This window comes from Hibiscus syriacus, unplaced genomic scaffold, assembly GCF_006381635.1.
Source record: "Hibiscus syriacus cultivar Baekdansim isolate YM2019G1 unplaced genomic scaffold, ASM638163v2 tig00111783_pilon, whole genome shotgun sequence".
In the NCBI taxonomy this organism is placed as follows: domain Eukaryota; kingdom Viridiplantae; phylum Streptophyta; class Magnoliopsida; order Malvales; family Malvaceae; genus Hibiscus; species Hibiscus syriacus.
In genome coordinates, this window is record NW_024063178.1 from 4,696,542 (window position 1) to 4,702,377 (window position 5,836).

The following is a 5,836-nucleotide window of genomic DNA, read 5'->3' on the forward strand; positions in this document are numbered from 1 at the left end:
ACTTTTTAATGACTTATTAAGTGTATGCAAGTCACTGATTTAAATGTTAATGATATTAGGGGTCAAGGTTATGACAATAGTTCTAATATGAAAGGAAAATACCAAGGGATTCAAAAGAGGTTACTTGAAATAAATCCAAGGGCTTCATATATGTCATGTGCTTGTCATAGTCTTAATCTCACCTATTAGATATGGCTCATTCTTATGTGAAAGCTATTTCTTTTTTCGGAATTGTGCAACACACATATACACATTATTTGCGAGTTCTACTAAAAATGGAAGATTTTAGTTGACAATGTTAAAGATTTTATAATGAAATCTTTAAGTAATACTCAATGAGAGTGTCGAATAAAAAGCGTTAAAGCTATTAGGTTTCAAGCACCTCAAATAAAAATAGCTTTGTTAGCATTGTATAATTCTAATGGTGAAGATGCCAAGACAAAAAATAAAGCAGAAAGTTTAGCTCGTTTCCTTGCAAGCACTACAAGAAAATATACCTTTAATGACACACGAGCGATGAAACACGCTAATTTATGACTTGCAAAAAATATGTGTCATAAAAAATGTCATGTTTTTTAAAATCTGAACGATTTATGACTTACAATAATGTGTGTCATATTTAATAGTCATAATCCAAAAAAATTGCAAAAACACGGAGTACAGTTTTAATTGTGTGTCATTTGTAAAAGTCGTATTTTAATTTCCCCCCATTATTTTCATCCTTTTCCCACTTCTTCCCCATCGATAACAAAATTCACTCCACATGCTTCCCCCATTTTTCTCTTCCACTTCCTGTTTCAGGAATCGAGTCTATCAAAGGTTCCCATTTTTAATCCCGATATCCTCTCTTTTTTCCATTTGCTTGGGGAACGGAGGGTATGGCTTCCCCACTGTTGCTTTTGGTTACTTCTTTGTTGCTTCTCGTCACGGTTTACCCAAAGGTATTTCTGACCTTTCTTTTGTTTGCGTTTGATTTTTCTTTCGTTTTTCTGGGTTACATATGTGTGTGTGTAGATTTGATACTATTTTTGACTTCGATAAATGGTAACGTTATATAATAATATATCAGATCGATTTTTAGTATTTTAGATTAAAAATATTAAATTGGTGACTTTTTTAATATGATAGTGGTGAAAAGCCGATTGTTCCTTTTATTGGTTAATCATGTGTTCGATGAAAGGATATAAACTAGTTCAGTATAAACTGAAAACAAAAATGGTTTTCTTTGGGAGAATTCAGGGGAGCTTATTTGTTGCTGGTAGTTTTGCTTTTTATGTATGTTTGCCAATTGTGGCTTTGTTGGTTGATCAACTATTTGATTAGATTATCGTTCAGTCCCCAAAGTTAGAATTTGGACTTAATTGATATTGTATTGTCAGTAGGTGATTGGTGTGGAACAACTTTCAGAAGTCAAGCTTAACTCTCGGATCCTTCAGGTATTATCTCAATTTGAAACCTTGAAGGAGGGGAAAATAGTTTCAAATTTTAAATAGAGCGCGATTGATTCATTACTCTCATTATTATCATGTAGGATTCAATTGGAGGAACGACAAAGTTTCCGAAAAAAGTAATAGTAAAACTTTCTTTCAATTTGTTTAGGGTTTTTAACTTTAATCTCAGGTAAACATTCTTTAATCTCTTTTCATTTCTATTAAGAGTTTTCCTTTTGTTGTTTTCTGTTTGGTTCTCAAAAATGTAGGTAGAAAAATAGAGAGAGAGAGAGAAGACATAGTTGTTTAATGATTCACATTTATAATTCTTGAACCTTAAATTATTTAAAATTAGTAAATACTAAAGGTCGGTTAGATTACATTGCTTTATTTGATTAAATTTCTATGTTTTCTCCTTCTTTTCGTGGAAATAGAGAGCAAACCAGCAGGGTATAGTTTATTTCCAGTTCAATTTTCTTTTGGTTTTTTATTTGATTTCCTAGTTGCATAACAGATTTTCCCCCACTGAATTTGATGATTTTAAGGTGTTTATGTGATAATTTTATGTTAATTTGGAAGATGATGCTGGTTTATTACACTGAAACCCAAACTCTGGGGTGAAATGCTTTGTAAACTAGGGTTTTTTGAATGGTAGAAATGGGTCTTGATGAGGGGACAAGAAATGGTAAAGGAACAGAGAGTGAGGAGGAAATTAAGTCCTCCAAGAGTAAACCAGTGGATAATGGGGTTGGATATGAATGTATGAATGATTCTGGTGATGGAAGTTCAGGAGCAAGTGAGAGTTTCCGAACATATAAGAGATGCAGGCAGTTAAGTTTGACTTCAAAGGTCAAAGTGCTAGATGGTGGGAAAGCATTGGCAAACCAGGTAGCTTTTGATAAACATGTCTGAATATGTATGTTTGCAGTTGTAGCTGTTAACTTTCTTTTGTTATTGTAATGTATAATGTTGAATGGGCATAGGCTTATTTTGGTACTTTTAACCTAGTTATAAGAGCTTACAGATTGTGCATTTGGGTCGTTGAGAAAAAGATTAACTTGTTTGCAATTAGATTGAAAGCTCTAATATGGATACGAGGAGAAGATTTGATTAGGTTGTTGGGTATTTCAAAGAAAAATTCAAGCTATTGTATTAGGTTTATAAGTTTATAGCTATCGTGCATAGTATGTCATAAATATGTAGGCTTGTAATGCCTAGAAATTCACAATAATGGGTAGTTGTTACTTGTTGATGGTATTTTGGAACTCATGTGGTTTTTGGGTGGCTTTGTTGGTTGAATGAAGGTGGTTCTTTTACAAATATTATTTCTCGTGCAATGAGTTTCGATATTGTTTTCCAATGAGTTGATTCTAAAACTATTCCTAAAAGTTGGCCTTAGCCGTCCAGCATTTTCTCTAAGGTTTCATCAAGATGTGTGTTGCACTTGAAACTGTGAAGGGGCATGGGATGTAAAAATGTTAAATTTTCTTTTATGGTAACTTCAGTGTATTTCTTTCATGTCGGTCAGATGAATAGGGGTTGATGTATTTGAGAATTTTAATCCTGTTATCCTGTATCACATTGATAATCGAAAGTTATAGTTGTTTTTACTAGTTTCGTGGTTCTATTTCTTAAATTTCCTACATCTTTAATGAATAAATTCTTTTCAGCATTACATATAAAACCACATAAATAGATTCTTGCGTTATGGTTGTTAGCTACCTTTTGGTAAATAAGAAGCAAAAGCTTCTGAAGTTAGTGAGGCAAGCTATGATATTGTATGCCACCCTTTTGTAGAACGCATGGACGATAAAAGTGGAAAAGTTTTGAATTATCTACAGCAAGATTTTATAATTTGGCCCTCTGTTATTGAGATATATGTATTTTCTGTGTTCTTTTTCCGTGAATACCCAATATTCCTTTTGAGCTGACAAGTTCTTGTCTTTTTGTTCTTTTAAACAAAGATATTTGGCTTTTGAGACTACAAAGTACAGTTTGACATGCTAAATGATTATACTTACTGTGAGCAGGTCACTATTCCTGGAACTGATCATTGTGGTTCTTTAAATGACAAAAATTATTGTCCACAAAGGAAGTGGAGAAATGTTAATGTTGTATTGGAGCACATGCATCAGTTATTAAGTGGTGATGAAGATGGTATACAACGTTGCATTCAAGATGCACTTTTATTTCACCGATAAAATGGTTGTAATGTGACATTTAAGGTTTATGCTTTTATCTAAACTCCACATGGTCTATGATGTTTTGCACTGATCTTTCTCTTGTCAATTTTCATTATGATATATTGGCATATTAATTTTCTGATTCATCTACAGGATTCTGAGGAGCTGGAGGCTATCATATCTAATGGGTCCTTTAACGAGTTAAAACCTCAAACCACCACTGAGATGTGTCAGCGTGTTTTCTTTGAAGTTATAATTTCTGAAAAATTCACATCTTTGTTTAAGCTTCTATTTGAAAATTTCCAATGGATCAAGCTTGATAACCTTTTTCACTTAAGTCTCATGAACTCAAAGATGAAAGATGGAGCTTATGAGAAATCACCTATGCTTTTTCTCCTCAGACATTCAGCAGGTAATTTATACAACTATTTTTATTTGCATGAATTGCTTGAATGGACTTGCTTAGTTTAAAGCTAAATAAGTTACATTGATTGAATTAAAATTTTATAAGCTCAGTTTTTAGTTATGTTTAGAACAATTTATTACATTATGGGCCTTTAGCTAGGCGAAGTTAGATTCTATATTGCTGAACTTTTGTGAAGGATTTCCAAATGAAATATATTGTTTTTAGTCAACTAGTTTGCTCATTTCTTTTTGTAGGACATTCTAGAAGTGAAAATTTATGCTTCATGTAGCAGTTTTATTTGGATTTATTTGTAAAACCACATTAGTACTGAGAAATTGGATGGATGTGGGACCTGAGATCAATTCTTATATTTGTATATGAAAAATTTGCAATTCTTTTGAATGATTTGAGAATCTGCTGCTTATTTTTATAAAGATATTTACTAGATCTGTGTGTCTTATTTCTAGTTGATTATTCTTGCATATACATGGTGTATTTGTATTATATTATTGCTTCTTGGGATATATGATTCTTAATCCCTTTGTTCTTATCTTTTCAACCAAGGCTGATTATTTTCCATTTTTATTACCGATATATTCTCCATTGGAATATCTAAACACTGCCTCTCTTGCCCCAAAAAAGGAATATCAAACAAATAGGTATCCTTAATCGTATCCCTGCAACTAGGGGAAGTTAATATCTGCAAGCATTAAGAAAGCATCTTGGAACCTTCAGCTTTTTCTTTTCTAAATAACTTCATGTTGTATTGTATATTGATTCTTGGAGTTCTTCAGCTACCTGCGAACTCAAACTTGATGATTGATGAAACACAACTAGAATCAGGAAGCCTCAACTCCATTGGATTGAGAATACAAAGTTGCTGAAAAATCTGATAGAGTTTCAAAAAGTAAATTGTCACTTGGTTTGTTGAAACATGAGTGCATGTTTGTGCATAAATATACTGGACCAAGGAAGGTGTTTTCAGAAGTTTAATGTACATATTAGGAATGTGTTTGTTCTATATATTGCAACTAGTTTTAACTGTTACAATTATTTTCAATTATTTTGAATTATTTCTTGTGTACACGCCCGGATGGCGAGGGCATATTAGTAGAACTTTATTATGCCATGATATTTTGTATCGACATATGATTACAATATTTTTGATAACTTAATGTGAATATATTGTATGCAAATGGATTGCTTATATATAATATGATATATATATTTAGTATTATGAGGCATTAAATGCGATTTAGTTTGATTATTTGTCAATCTACAATATATATATATAATTTACGAAATACAATCACGACACATGAATGTGTGTCATCTTTTTTAATGACGTGTGCTTCAATGACACGCAATGTAAGTCATACATGTGTGTCATATATTTATGACACACAAATGTGTGTCATCTTAATTTATGACGGGTGCTTCAATGACGCTCAATGAATGTCATAAATGTGCGTCATAAATGTGTGTCATAAATGTGTGTCATAAATGTGCGTCATAGATTTATGACACACAATTACATGTCATCTGAAATTCATGTCAGTGGCTTCAATGACAGGCATTTGTGTGTCATCCGCACCCATAGATGACGCACAATGCATGTCATTAAAGGGGTTTTCTAGTAGTGAAGTTTTGAGTTCTTACTTAGCTTAGTGATTTAGTATGAAATTTATTTACTATTAATAAGGTGAGTGAAAAATTACAATCTAAATCCATGTGCATTGGAACTACTATTAACCAAGTGGAAAATGTAATGTTATAATTTGAGAAATATAAAATGAAGGTTTTGAGTCTTGCATGAA

General features: G+C 32.2%; 1 long non-coding RNA gene across 1 annotated transcript; it reads left to right on the plus strand.

Annotated features, from left to right (window-relative positions):
- Positions 1–913: 913 nt before the first annotated feature.
- On the plus strand, positions 914–1,541 carry LOC120170591. Its single transcript, XR_005520792.1, has 3 exons — positions 914–941; positions 1,383–1,436; positions 1,532–1,541. It is a non-coding gene; the product is annotated as an uncharacterized LOC120170591 (long non-coding RNA).
- The last annotated feature ends 4,295 nt before the right edge of the window (positions 1,542–5,836 follow it).